The sequence below is a fragment of the Eupeodes corollae genome, chromosome 2, assembly GCF_945859685.1.
Source record: "Eupeodes corollae chromosome 2, idEupCoro1.1, whole genome shotgun sequence".
In the NCBI taxonomy this organism is placed as follows: domain Eukaryota; kingdom Metazoa; phylum Arthropoda; class Insecta; order Diptera; family Syrphidae; genus Eupeodes; species Eupeodes corollae.
Genome location: NC_079148.1, coordinates 23443770 through 23460341, shown reverse-complemented (window position 1 = coordinate 23460341; position 16572 = coordinate 23443770).

Here is a 16572-nt window from a genome sequence, read left to right as displayed (position 1 = left end):
TGTAAATGTCCTGTAATCATAGACTATTTTGTTTATTTAGTTATAATTCAATGTTGTAAATATTTGTTTTTTTTTTTTAAATAAAAAAAATAAAAAATATCTACACGACTTTTTTGGCATGTGTATTATTTAACTTCATATTATTTAATTTTTAAAAGATGACAAACTCTTATATTAAAATTTTACTGGTTCGGATTAGGTCTTTTTAGTTTGGGTAACAAAATAAGAGTATTTTAGCGATATACTTGATATTTAAATTCTTCTCAAAATTGTACCAAATGTTGAAAACAATATTTCTAATAAGACAAAATTAATTTAAAGCCATAATATTCAATTTTTGAAAAGATATTTGTGTCAAAAATCAATTTTTACAAACTTTTAGTAAATGCTTTTTTTATTTTTTGTTAAAAAAATTGACAATTCGATTTTTTCAAAAATTTATCGAATGTTGAGAACAATGTTTCTTCAAAGATAAAACTAGCTTAAAGCCAAGATTTCAAAGATTTGGAGAGATTTATCGTTTTTATATTTTATGTTTTTATAATAAAACTGTCAGTTCGCTTTTTCTCAAATTTTTACTAGATGTTGAAAACTTCTTGGAAAAAGGTGAAAATAATGCCTGTTCCAAAAACCTCAAGAGGAGACAAGTTTAGACCAATCTTAATACTACCTTTTCTCTCGAAGGTGTTCGAAAAAATTATTCAAAAGCAAATTAGTACGTTTCTTGATGACGAAAATATGTTAACATCAAAACAATCTGGATTCCGTAAGAAAAATAGCTGCATTACTGCCTTTATAAGTATTTCAGGGGACATACAAAAATCTATCGATAAGGAATGTGTTACTTTTTTGATACTTTTAGACTTTTCGAAAACATTCGACATGGTGAATCATTCAACACATTGCCAAGAGCTCTCCCTATTTTATAACTTCATTTCTGATGCAATCAAGTTGATTTTTTCTTATTTAACTGGAAGCCCACAAGCTGTTTAACTTAAAAAAGTCATCTCCAATTTTCTATTAAACAAAAGCGATGTCCCCCAAGCCCCAAGGGTCCATACTTGGACCTCTGTTGTTCTCCCTCTACATTAATGAGCTTCCATTAACTATTAAGTATTGCTCCATTCGGCTATACCCTGATGATGCTCAGTTATATCTAAGTAGTCCGTTGGGATTAATTGAGCACTTTGCTACCTGTACAAATAAAGATTTGTTAAAAATTCAACGTTGGTCACACCAACATAGCTTAGTGCTCAATCCTAAAAAATCTAAAAGCTTAGTGTTGTCGAGGAATAATAAAGACGTATTTTACATTCCATTAATTTTGTTAAATGGAGGGGACCTACAGTTTATATGCCGAATCCGAACGGCTTATTTGAGAAAGTACTTTTTCATGCCAAGAGTTACTCTGGGAAATTTGTCAAATCCTCGCAAGAGGCAGTACCCGTGAAAAGACTTTAGATGGCATAGGCAGGGATCGAACCCAAGACCTCTGGCATGACAGTCCAACGCAAAAACCATCATGCCACGAGTACACAGTATTACACCCCTTTAAAAATCCGTGCATTACTTGTAAAAACACTTATAATACCCTTGGTTACTTACGGTTGTGAAATATTCTGCAAACTTGACTATGAAAGTAAACGAAAGCTCACTGTTGCTTTGAATACGACTATTTGACAGAATTTCACAACACGCACACAACTTTTTTGGGATGTCATTTGAAAATCTGCTCAATTTTCGGACCTTAATTTTGTTATCGGATATTCTTCTAACACAACAGCTTACCGATCTCTTCAGAGAAATAACTTTTTCAGTTTAACTAGATCAAGCCTCTTAGTGAACCCTCGTTTTAGTTGTCTTGCTTCTAAACGCCAGTTTTTTGTCAACGCAACACATCTTTGGAATACACTACCACGGGAAATTAGAAGTTTAGATAGTACAGTACTATTTAAACAAAAACGTAAACTTCATTTTAAAAATATATAAAAATAGTTAATATTAAATATTTGGTATCTTTCAAAATAATTTGTAAACTTGCCATTTTGTAAACATTTACGTAGTTTTGGTATGATTTATAAAGCTCCACTAAAAATAAGATATTATATCTCACTGTGTAAGCAACTCATAAATAAAAAAAAAACGGACCGATCATAATAATTTCCTATGGGAAAATAATACAAATTAAGAACTCATACATCAGCTCAGAAAAGCACTGAAAGTTAAAGTAGGCATTTTGTGATTTTGACTTCAGAAAACTTTTAAGATTCTCTCTTTTTAAATAACTTATTGAAAGGGCCTTAAAATTTTATAGAGGTTTCAATTAATGGTGGATCGATTTTGAAATTGAATACAAATAAACAAGTTTTATTTGAGATATCAATAAAGTTTTATTTTTATTTGAGAGCCGTATCAATGACGTTATTTCGTCGCGTTGATGGGTAGACCGCATTCCAAAAGGTCCAGTTTTAGAAGACTTTTGCACATAAAATAGGCTGAATTCTACCAATAGCATCGATTGTGTTGTCTTTTAGGGCCAAGTTAGTTTGTGGCTTATTCGCATTGGTCTGCGACTTAAGAAAACCAACCACACAAGAAAAGGTCGAAGGACTGCCATGGCTAAGATTTCAGAATGATAGTCTTGTCTTGTTGAACATATGCGCCTTTTATCCTTTAAAACCTTATAAATTCTATGTCAAGGTTCTTAAATTGGGTGTGTATAATAGGCAGGTATATTCATATCTTTTACTTGGCCCTAAAGAAAAACAAAAAAAAAGGTCTAATGCCCAATTTCATAAACAACTTTTATACATTTAACAGGATTTTAAACTGTAAAATGGGATATTTTGGTTTCACCAAGCGTTTTTTAGGTACACAAGCTTTTAAACACCTTTTTAAACTAAATGCCCATTTCGGGTCAACTTTTAAAAGTGTCATTAAAAACTGAATATGACAGATTGACAGCTGATGTTTTGTTTTGTAAACTTTGTATTCTCAATTATGAGATAAAGAATGAATAGGCAAACAAATTCAGCATTGCATTATTATTTATAATTATCATTTTTATGATTTTAATTTTTTATTAGAAAATTAGGTTCTTCATCTGACGAAGAAGAACAACACTATAGTTATTCGAAGTTCAAGAGTATTCCGCGTTCACAAAAATCCCTTTTCAGACAATGATGACATTGCCTTCAAAATGAGATTCCCACTTTCCAAAGCGATTCTTGTCATTTATTTCAACATATTATTCTTTCTCATTTTTTCTCACTCAGTTCGCTTAATAGAAAGAAAAAGGGGTTTTATTTTTACAGGGTTGTGAAGAGAACTCTATTTTAATAAAAATATCCTTGAAATTTCAAATGGTAGACATGTGCATTCAAGAGGACACAAGCGTCCACAGGTTTTTTCTTAAAACCAACCTCTGTCTATCAACTCCTACTCTCACCTCCCCGTGATGAACATCGGGTGCCTAGTACCTCAATTGGTATATAATAAATTGGATTGGGTTCCAACCCCAGTGGAAAGTTGTTGGGAGCAGCAAACGAGAGAGGTGGGGAGGGGTGTTTCCACTAAGGCACCTCTCTTTATCCAGTCGGCAGCGGAGGAATTCCCGAGATGGAATCAACGGTGGCGTCTACAGTTCCAGTAAAGTTGAACTACTTAGTGAACACCTTATAGGGCTTCTTCGACTTATTCGGAGCCCAGGCCTGTAAGGAGCGGTTTTATCCAGCTCCCCATCCTAGGATTTATACTTAGGATCTGGCCCTCCAGGTTGGGGGTTGTGCAACATCCACAAAGGAACTTGGACCTCTCCAGATCAATCTACCGTCAACCAGATTGAACATATTGCGATCGACGCCAGACACGCTTCCAGCATTATGGATGTACGAACTTTCCGAGGAGCTAACATCGACTCGGACCACTACCTCGTTGTAGCCAAGGTAGCACTTCGGATTTCCAGACCCAAGGCAAAACAGGGAGGTGCTGGGAGAAGGTACAACGTCGAACGTCGGTCGAAGTTGTTGAGAGGTATAAAAGCAGGAATGAGGTTCGAAAATTTTATGAACAGGTGAAACGAAATTCACAGGTACATAAACCTAGAACCGAAGGCTGCAAAGAAGAAAGTGGAAACATCATAGTAGAACCGCATTCAATGCTGAGGATATGGAAGGACTATTTCTGCAGACTGTAAAACGGCGACGAAGAACTGAATTCCGCTGTCAGGCAGGATGATCCATTCAATGTAGACGACGAAAGCCAACAATCCCGTCCTCCCGAAGTAAAGATTGCCATATCTAAGCTGAAGTCTAATAAACCGCTGGAGCGGATGGCTTGAATGCCGAGCTCTTTAAAGCAGCTGGATATAAGTTGGTTAGGAGAATGCACCAACTTATCTGTAAGATATGGTCGGAAGAAAGCATGCCCGATGAATGGAATCTCAGTATTGTTTGCCCGATCTTGAAAAAAGGAGACCCTCTAAACTGCACCAACTATAAAGGAATAAGTCTAATAACATCGCCTATAAAATCTTCTCTGCCGTAATATGTGAACGGCTAAAGCCCATCGTCAACAACCTGATAGGTCCTTATCAGTGTGGTTTTAGACCAGGAAAGTCCACAGTTGATCAAATATTCACATTACGGCAGATCCTGGAAAAAACTCAAGAACACCAAATCGACACCCAGCATCTTTTCATCGATTTCAAGGCCGGATATGACAGCATCTACAGGGACGAGCTGTATAGAGCCATGTCTATTTTTGGCATCCCTGCCAAACTCGTCCGTTTGTGCAGGATGACCATGGAGAATTCACGCTGCTCCATAAAGGTTGGAAACAGCTTAACAGAACCTTTCGATGTCAAAAAAAGTTTTAGACAAGGTGATGCGCTGTCATGCGATTTTTTTAACATCGTGCTTGAAAGAATAGTGCAGAGCTCACACGTCAACACTAGAGGCACTATCTTTCAAAAGTCTGTCCAATTACTGGCATATGCTGATGACATAATCGGAAGAACTCAGCGTGATGCCAATGTGGCTTTTGTGAGTATTGAGGCAGAGGCGGTAAAAATGGATTTAACGGTTAATGAGGGCAAAACACAAAGTACATGCTGTCATCTAGAAAGGACATACAACACCGACGTTTTGGTCAAAACGTCACAATCGACAGACGTAACTTTGAGGTAGTCAAGGACTTCGTCTACCTAGGCTCCACACCAGCGCTGAGATCAAACGCAGAATAACTCTTGCTAACCGCTATTTCTTTGGACTAAGAAAGCAATTGAGTGGTAAAGTCCTCTCTCGAGGGACCAAAGTGTTGCTATATAAAACCCTTATTATCCCCGTCCTGCTATACGGTGCAGAAGCATGGACCATGACAAAAGCGGATGAAAGCACCTTGGGTCGCTTCGAGAGAAAAGTTCTTCGTGTGATCTACGGTCCCGTATGCATCGAAGGGGAGTGGAGGAGAAGATGGAACGACGAACTGTATGGGCTGTACAGCGACGTAGACTTAGCCAGAAGAGTAAAAGTCCAACGACTAAGATGGCTGGGTCACGTAGAGCGCATGGAAACCAATGCTCCGGCCCGGAAAGTCTTCGAATCCGCACCCACAGGACAGCGCAGTAGAGGAAGACCGCGGATCAGGTGGCGCGCACAAGTGGAAGGTGACCTCATCCAACTTGGAGCGCGAAACTGGAGACATCTAGCTATGGACCGAGCTAGATGGAGAAGTTTGTTGGGTGAGGCCCTAGTTCACACAGGACTGTAGCACCACCAAGTAAGTAAGTATCCTTCAAATTTCCCACTTTAAGCTTGGTGAAACTGAACAAATTTAAAGGCCTGATCAAATTTGAAAAGCTTTTAGATAAGAGTGATTTTAGTGTTTGTTTATGAAATCGGACAGAAAGGTGTTAAACCAAAAAATCTAAGTGACCAATATTGTGTTCACCTTGTGTGCCATTTTTTAAGTGAATTCAAACAATTACAATGCGTTTCGAATTTTATAATATAATCACCCCTATCACAGAGTCCCTCGTAGCGAGTCCCCGAAAATTGTGTTACGCTACGAATACGAATACATTTACATCATAAGCCCCGAACGAATTCAAGAAAGCATTGCCACACAGAAATACTAATTTCGGAGTTTTAAAATCAGCTGATATGCGTCAAAATAAGAAAATTAAATACAAGTTCGTTTTTCATCTTTCGATTTGTTCTTATTTTTATTTGTTTTTGTCTTTAAAAGTTGATTTTGGTATCAAAACGGCGCACTACAGTGCTAATTGGATCTCAGGCTAGGTTGCCTTGAGATCGCCATTTCTACCTGTCTTAAAAGTTGATAGTATTGTCGTTGCAATCTTTGCAATAAATGAAAAAAATACACGAAGACTGGATGAATCATATGATTGACGCGAAGTGGTTGGAAGACGCCGTGGAACATCCCACATCAACTACGACTGATAACATCTAAACATCCGCAAGTTGGTTCTTTTCACAAGGTTCATTTGATTCTAAAGGCTCGGAAGAATTTTCGAATATATAAGATTGTGGATCTTTTATTCGGCTGGTCAAAGTTCATTCATTCTTATGACACCTTCTTCGAGGCTGCTAAAAAAACGCATTCTATTTGCTTCGCCACCTGTAGCTTTGCATTCTTTTTTGTTCTCAACTATGTTCCTCTTGATTTATGCCTTCCAATCTAACCACACTTAAGAATTAAATTAAATTATAAAAAAGTTTGGACTAATTTATTCAATTTACTTTTTTCCAGCTAGAGGTGTCCTTAGAAGGTGGGCCTAAGCTATTTAACTCTATTTTTACTGCTTCCCAAAACGAATTCACTTCGTCCTTAGGGATTTTTAAAAAATTCTTGGGCAATTTCAAGTTTTTCTTGAAGCATTTCATAAAGCCTTTCGAATTAAATTTTATTTGTGATAACTTTATTTGCCCTTCAAAAAAAAATTAAAAAAAACATACATAGGTAAACACTTTCACATTAAAACAATAGTAAAACTTACATGATTCTTTTCATATATTTTATTTTTATTTAATTTATCTTCGCAAGCTTAATTTTTTGTTCGTTTTAAAAACTCCGATCAAAATATTTGTTCGTAGAAAAAACTGCCAAACTTCCTATTCATTCGGAACTAGTGATACCAATTTTCACGAACTCCGAATTTCGTAGCAAGTTTTATTAGTACGACGGGACCAATGATACAATTATTCGGGGTTCGTACTACGAATCTATTACGACGGGGCCTGTGATAAGGCTGAATAATGGCGTAGTTTTTACTTGTCAAATGTCAAAAGATGACAGTTACAAAAGTGAAATTCGTCCAAAAAACAAAATGTTTAAAATGAAATGTCATATATTTAAACATTAACTAATTTTCAAAAAGCAAAATGTATCGATGCAATTTAACTATCTCACTTTATGAAATCCAAGGCATTCTATACATGCATATGTATGTACCTATAATGCAACTAAGCCATAAGAGACAATAAACAAAGCTTATTGGAAAATAATTAGAACAACTTCAAGAAACCAGTTTAATTTATAGACACATTACTTATGCACGATTAATTGGCAATGGGACAAGTTTTAAACCAAAATCTAGTTGAACATAAAAATACCTTAAACCAATAAGCAACATTGTTTCAAGTATAGTTATACTATGTAGGTTGTTCTTATACATAGACTTGGTTGTTTTATCTATCTAAAGCACAACTGCACAAGATAATAGCTCTAGATTATACAAACTCAAGCAATTGTATTTATTTCTTTCGGCCCGTTTCTAAGCCCCCTTATACGAGCAATGTGCGTTGATCAAATATCGTTCTCAATGCACTTACAAGACCAGAGGACATTCCCAATTATACCAATCTAACAAATTAAAAATAAAAAGAAAAAACCACTTCCACTTCTTATAAAACACGCTCGTGGATAGTTGTAATACACAGTTTGAAATATAAGCACAGATTATAGCCAGCCAGCGAGCCAACATTCCACAATCCACATGGCCAGGCCAAAGTAAAAATGGCCACGACCACGAGCGACAACGAATAAACGAATATGCGGTTCAAGGGGTTCTGTGTGACAGCCACAGCAGCGGCTCCAACTAAGCAACATTTTCAAGCGTTGGCTGCCGCAGTCGCTGCCGTATGGACAAACTCACTTGCTCTCGGGGCACATATGGGTGCAATTTGCAAGGTTTTATGTGCGTTTTCTTTTTTTTGGAAAAGAAGAACTAGTACTAGCCAAGTAAGACGCGACGAACGACGTACGACGTACGAGTACCTAACCTACCTACTCTTGCTGCAGCTTCACAATCCATGGAATGTAGAAGTAGAGACATTCTCAGGTAAACCGGTTTAAATTGGTCAGCCTATAAATCCATCTCTCATGGGCTTATAGTGGCAACGTCTATGAGTCCTACATGATGATCGTCAAGAATGAAACACAAAATAATAAAAGTTGTAGATACGAGTACTATTGCGCAGCAGCAATATCATGGACTCTTTTCCAATGCTAGACTCTAAAGTCCAATCCAAACCTTGTATTATGGCTTCTGAAGTTTGTTAAAAAGAACACGGGCGCAAAAGTGTTCTTTGATGAAGATGATGATGATGATGATTGATCCAGCTTCTTTAAATGCGATTGTAATATCAAACTGGATGTTGTGTATAGTACATACGAAGTACACATAGAAAAAGAAGAAGATAAGTATCATGGCTTGAGTGATGATGTTGCTATAAAAATTATGGATAGGGAAGTGAGAGCAATTTTATTCTCAAACGTCAGTCAAAGACCGATATGGATAATGTAACTCTCTCTCCCGGAATGAAGTTTTTTTTTGATTTCGTTCGGTTTTTATTTTGCTTTCTATGCTTTTTTTGAAAGAATCTTTTTATGGGTAAAGTATTTAGAAGAAATTTAATGTTTCTCAAACAAAAGTAAGAATATGTACAAACCTAAGTTATTTTTGTGTTAAGCTGCATAAAGTTCAATGAAGATAAAAATAAACTCCTGAGTAGCTCTCTTTACATTAAAACACAATTGTTTAGTTTTTGAACACACCCTTTTACAAATCATCAAACTGTCATTGTCTTTTTATTCAGTACAACATTTCCATCATGGTGAAGAAAACGAACGAGAAACGTCTGCAAAACATTTTCTACCGATATTTAGAGTCAGTGACCTCAACTTTCAGAACGTTAACTCCAATTTTCGGTAATAATTCTCGTTCTAGTAGACGGACAATAACAAGTTTAGTACTCGAAGAGTTTCTCTAAGTTTACTTGACAGAACTATGATAAGTTGATGTTTACAATTGTGAAACGGTAATTTTGATGCAAGATGTCTTATTTTTGACAATGTTAACTATAACGTTTTTAGGGGAAGTGGGGGCAAGACCGCATATTTAGTGCTTGACTGCCTCAAGAACTGTTATAAAACATCTTTTAAGGAAAATAAAGTCTTTATTCACTTAGTCTTACATTTCATCTAGCAACTTTAATTATTATAATAAATAAAAACTTATTCAACAAAAAAACAATAAAGTTTAAAAAAAACATCGTCAAAAAAACTGTCTTGCCCCCATATGGGGGCAAGATCGCCCCACCAATTTTTTTTGGGGGCAAGACCGCTTTGCCCTCAAAATGCAAATTATTATTTGCAAAAGTCACATACAAATATGACATATTCATCTTCTCCAACTCCACCGCAAGCTTCATGAGCTCAGCCAGAACACATGGTACATTTTATCCAGCCATCAATTGGGTTCGATTTGGAAAAAAGCTCCAGACAGAAGATGCAACTACAATCTGCAACACCAATATCCTCATCCTCACTATCAGCAACATTCCTTGAAGACTGTTGCTTTACTTTTTTGGTGACTTGCTTATTTTATCTTTGTTAGCAACTAGAGCTTCCAGCTCAGCTTTATATGATGAACTTGTCAAAATTGCCTTGCCCGCCTTGTCTTTCTCTGAGAACAATTTCTCTTTCCAGAAGGTAACTTAACAAGTTCCTTTGGAGAAGATAAAATGAAGGCTGTAGTTCCTGACGTTGATGGAGTGTTCGAATGGAGATTCGAATGTTTTAAAAAATCGTCAAACCAAGTTAAAAAAAATCTGTCTGCATCCAACCACTGGGATGATAAACAGCAATTGAGCATGGTGGAGCTCTCTCAAGTATGTTAGCCAATACTTTTGATACTTTTTTGGAAACCGTTGATATGCCCGTTTCGTCGACGTTATAAATACGATCAGGTGTGAAGTGGTATTTATCCATTAATTCTGTCAACAGCTCAAAAAACTTAGCGACAGATACTCGATTGAAACCCATGGCTCTGGCTCCAGAGGTTCCTTCCGGCTTACGAAGGCTAATTTTAGGATTTCTCTTCAAAAAATTTTGCACCCACTTATATCCAGCCATCCCAGTTTCTTTGTCAAAATCGTTTTGTATGTTATTTCTTTCTGCTAGTTGGAATGCAAGTTCACGCAAATCCTTGATAGTTATGGGAAACAATTGGCTTTCGAGCTGAATTATATGTTCAGATAATTCATTTTCTTGCTCTTTTGTAAACACGGTTTTAATTGTTCCAAGAGAGCACTTTTTTGCGCAGTTTTCAAGGGTGATAGATTTGTCGACAACTTTCTTATATCTGTCCCTTAGAGTGCTCTTAGGGACATTAAAGGTCTGACAAGCTTTTTTAAACCCCATCTCATTTTTAAGAACGGCATCAAATGCAGATTTCATTTCCGATTCTTGCCAAGACTGCCGCGTTGTTTTCCGAATGTAACTTCGTACCATATTAGACTAAAAAACATTTTAAAAAAAGACAGAAATTAGGAAAAGATAAACCCGTCAGCTACTGAAAACATTGGGGGCAAGACCGCATAGGAGCATGACTGCCCATATGCGGTTTTGCCCCATTCGGATCCTACCGTAACTTATTGAATTTCTGGTTGAATTCTTTACTTTTCGACTTTTTTTCACAATAAATGATGTTCAAAATGCACTTTCTAAATACTAAAGAGAAAAAGTTAATAATTTTAAGTAATTTACTAATAATAATAAACATTACATTGCACCCGAACGATAACGAACTCACGAAAAATCACAGAAAGTACCGTAACTTCTCGTCTTCTCAACCGTGCTATCTCATATTGTCAGACATGATCGATCATACCAAAAGACACATGTTTTGTTAAAAAAGTGTTGCCATTCAAACTTTTTTTCATACAATATAGTACAAAAACGGTCTTGCCCCCATATGCGGTCTGCCCCACTTCCCCTAAATGTAATCTATACAGACAAATGAGCGCTTAAAGCAATATCATTGCCAACATTAATTAATACGTGTGTGGCTAATTTCCCTCAATTATACTTGACAGAAAAAGGCGCCAACAATAACAATTGATTGAACATCTTACAGTATTTAACATTATTTTATTTTATTTATATTACAAAAATAATTGAATTAGGTAATTTTTTGTCTGCTTTAAGTGAGTTTTGGGTTGATTTAACTTTTGTTTATCGAACTGTCATTGCGCAGTGTGAACGTGTACATTTAAGCAAATTTATTTTTATAGGTTATTATGAGGTTGCTATAATATACTTACCTTGACATTTGAAACAAAAAAGAAAACATAAATCTTTTGCACTGTGGTCAAATCTTATTAATTAGGTATTGCTTGAGGCTTTTGATCAAAAGTCTTAATAAACAAAAAACTTACAAAGATATTGGAATTGGAAGAGATTAAATATAGATACTATAATTATTATAATTTCAATACATTTTTAATGAATTTTTATGTGAATCGTTAAAACTTATAATTTATGCATGTTAAGTTTAATTATTCAAAATTGTTATGTTTGTAGATATACTATTTGACAATAGCTTAACATATAAAATACATATATGTATGGGATAGGTTTGATTTTAATCAAAAAATAACTAAACAAAGCTTCTTTACGCATATTAATTCGTTTTTTTCGGTCTTTCTCTTGGCTCACCTTCGCGTGCATTTATCATTTTGTAAAATGAAATTTTTGTTTTCGGAATTATTATTACTCACTCATCAGTAAGACAGACAGACATTCATCCAGTACAGTTAAGCTGGGAAGAATAATTCTTAAGTGATTTTACTTGACAATTTTACTATATGAAACACACAATAATTATTTTTTTGAGACTTTAAAAATGTAAATTACTGTAATTAACTCGTAAAGCTGCTTATACCAACTTTACAAGGGGAAAGTCGTCGGCTTAAATCGACGAAAGTAAAATTTAATGCGATAATCTGCAAATTAAATGATCCCATCATAACAGACATTCGTAATAGTTAGCATATCAAAGCAAATTATGTACAAATTACGAAAAGTTATAAAAATATCTCATGTGACCATAAAGCATGTTCAAAGTGATGCTGACTGACAATCAAACAAAATGTGACAACTTGCTGCAATGATATGAAATTTAAGTGACAATTGTCTTTTCTTCTTCCAAAAGTATGTAGAATCTTGGCCTTTCAATCTATCATGAAAGTTCCGTAACAGTAACTTTAACTAATGTTGGAGTTTATTTGTATACCTACATTTTACGAATATTTACTTTTTAGTGTTTAGTAATCAGAAATGTTATCCATTAATATAAAATTAAGATTAAAATCATATTGTGTTGCTCTAATCTTTGATTTTCTGAAAGGTCTGTTAGCTTAATTCGCTCTTATGAAATTCTTATGATGTTCGGATTAAAGAAACGAGCTTTAATTAAGGGTGTTTTATTAGCCGTATGGTCTTCAAGAAGAAATAAATGCATATTTAATGTTGTAGGCAAGAATTTAGCTTCTATTTCTTCTAAAATATTTTAGGCAAGTGGTTGCTGGAGAAAGCTGAATAAATTCCAGTCGAGAGGCCCAATTTTCAACCACTTTTTGCTGCAATTGGGTCCGTATGCCAGTAATTACTCGCCGAATATTGAATCGTATTTCATCTCAGAGCTTGATCTGTGTAGACAAGTGACTTCAAATAACCCTACGAAAAATAGTTCAGCGATGTTATATCGCATGATCTTGGGGGACACGCCACAGCCCCACGCCCACCACCAACAGTTTCTTCGATAACGATTGTTTCTTTGCTTTCTGCGAACCGAACCAATACATTCAATTTGTACGATTTGCAAACCAAACTGAGCTGGAATCAAGTGACAGCTGTCAAAAAGATAAACCTGTAAAAGTATTACCAGATTGAAAAAGACACGTCTTTAAAAATAAAACCGTTAACTAATAAACCCATGCAAAACTTTGTAAGGTCTTGTATCATTATACGGTTTAAAGAAGAACGGATTTATAATAATTAATTTTTGTATGTCAATCTTTATTTTATTTGTGTCAAACAATTATTAACATCAAAATCATTTTTTTTGGTTAAGTAAGACTTTCAAGTACTATACATAAGCAAATATTTCAATTCTTCATAATCCATTATACAAATAATTTATTTCTTCAATCCGAAGTATAAGAATCCAGAAATTCCTAATAAAAAAAACAAAACAGGTTCTTTTTAGCTTCATTTGTTCGTATCTACGAAATAAAAATTTGGTTTACACCCAAAAAAAAATATAAGGTTATTTATAAAACAAACGTAAATTTAACGTAAAAGAAATGAAAAGGAGTTGAAAAAGTGAATAATATTTTATAAGTATTTAAAAAGGGTTATCAAAAACAACGTTACACATGTTCGTAAAGTCAGATTTGCGATCGAACAATCGCAGATGAATTGCGGAATACATGTTTATAAACATCATAAATGACATCAGCGTCGCGCAGATTGTGCATCCATATTTATTTGACTGATGACGCAGCAGGAGCTGTCGGAGCCGGAGTCAGAGTCGTAACTGGAATAGCTGTCAAAATATTTAATGTACGCAAATGCAAATGTACGAACACAACGCGCCGTAACTGGAATTGGAGCCGGAGTCGGAGTCGGAAGAGTTGACCAACTTTTAACTTTGACATACGACACTTTTGATGTCTGCCATTTTTGGCACATCAAATTTGAATTCGTGGTTTGTGTTTGTGCATTAAATTAATATTTTTCATTGCGGCTGTTTGAATAAATAAAAAAAATTTAAATTAAAGAATACAAAATGGATGAATCGGAAAAAATTATCCCACCGGCCAGTGAAAGGGACGTCTTTATATAATATTTTTTTTTAATTTATTTCAGTTTCAATGATAAAAATTGAACGTTGACATTATGTGTGAAACACTATACATCATTTAAATGACCACATCGATTCTCTAGAGATCATTTTCGACCACTTTTTTGACACATATTTGGCTGAAATTACTCAGCTAGCAAATATATCTTGCATTAAAGTCATATTCACTCAAGTTGTAGAGCACCGTCCTTTTGAAACCACAGGAAAAAAGTTGGTTATCAAATGACCATAACGCTCCGAATTGACGGTGACAGTCGATCCATAGTCGTTTTCGAAGAAGTAAGGTCCAATCACATCTCCGGACCAAAGAGCGCATCAAATAGTGACTTTTTGTGAATGCAATACCGTCTCTTCAATTACTTGAGGATTCTCAGAAGCCCAAATATAATAATTTTGTTTATTAACATACCCACCGAGTGGGAAATGTGATCCTCCTAGTTTGACAGGTGTTGAATTCCAGCCCATTATATTTGAATCACATTTTTGTTTGTGTGATAGTTAGGCGATCCATTTTCGTAAATTTCAGACTTTCAAAAAAAAAAACAAATTGTTTTAACAACTTAGTTTGACAGATGTTGAATTCCTGCCCTTTATATTTGAATAACATTTTTTGTAAGAGGTTTTAAAAATTTGTATGAGTTGTGTGCTAGTTAGGCGATCCATTTTCGTAAATGTCAGGCTTTCAAAAAACAAATTCGTCTAACAACTTGGTTTGACAGATGTCAATTTCCAGCCCTAAATATTTGAATAACAATTTTTGTAGGATATTTCAACAATTTGTATGAGTTGTGTGATAGTTATTCGATCCATTTTCATAAATGTCAGACTTTCAAAAAACAGAAAAAAAAACAAATTTTGTTAACAAATTAATTGACAGATGCTAAATTCCAGGCCTTATATTTGAATCACAATTTTTGTAGGAGGTTTTAAGAACTTGTATGAGTTGTCTGATAGTTAGGCGATCCATTTTCGTAAATGTCAGACTTTCAAAAAACAAAATGTTTTAACAACTTAGTTTGACAGATATTTAATTCCAGCCCTTTATATTTGAATCACAGTTTTTGTAGGAGGTTTTAACAATTTGTATGAGTTGTTTAAAAGTTGTCAGACTTTCAAAAAACAGAAAAAAACAAATTGTTTTAACAATTTAGTTTGACAGATGATAAATTCCAGCTTTTAATATTTGAAACCGTAAAAAGGATAATCCGCTCCAATCTTTCCCTTTGACACCTTGATCATCAAAAATAGATCTCGAAGTGGCAATTTCTGATTTTTGTCTGACGTTTATGAACATTTTGTAACTAGTTTAAATCGTACTAAAGCAGATGTTCTGCAAAATCAGTGAGTTCGTTAATGCAACAAAGCAGAAAGAAGATTTTACTGACGCATATTTTTAACGTTCATGAAAACACACATTACGTTTTTTGAAGCCATCTAAACTCATGAAGTATTTTTTTTGTCAATAAAATTTGTGATGATTTTCCAAATTTAATATTCTATATTTTAATATTCTAATATTCAGTTGTCTTTTAAATTTCATTTAATTTTCGACAAAGCTTTATTAGTTGTTAGATTTCAAAATGTCGCACATAAATCTTAAAAAAAGCCTGAACCATTTATGCTTAAACGGTTTTTTAACAGAAAAAGGCAAACGTTTTAAAAGAAGTTATTTTTTTCTGTAATGAACCAGGCGTTAAAAAGGCTACAAGTTCATTAAAGATGTTGCAAAAATACGATAACGGGTGTTTTTTTAAATTAAAAAAAAAATAACTCCATAACTTGTTTTTGAAAATTTCTTTCGACTCTTGATTGAGCTTCGTCTTTTCTTTTTGTCATACACGTATCTACCTAAAAATAGAAAATTTAGTTTTAACGAGTTTTAATTTTATTAAAGATCTTAACATACTTCTGAAGAGGTGTTCTTCATCGCTGGCAAAACCACTGCGTAAGCTTTTTCATCTGTCCGATTGCACTTACGTCCCTTCTTTCCAAGGTCATGGAAACGCTTATTAATTATCAGCTCTAGAAATATCTCGAAGATCGAAAGCTTCTTAATGACCGACAATACGGCTTTCGTAGCAATAGGTCCACTGGTGATCTCATGGTTCATCTCACCGAACAGTGTAACAAATCTTTACATAGTTTTGGAGAAAGTAAGATTATTGCAATTGATATTTCAAAAGCATTTGATAGGGTTCGGCATCAGGCTCTCTTATGAAAAATGCGTGCTTTCGGTTTTCATGAATTCCTGCTTTATTGGATTAGTAATTACGTTTCGGATCGTTCAACACAAGTAGTATTGGATGGATTCAAGTCTGAAAACCATAAAATAAATGCTGGTG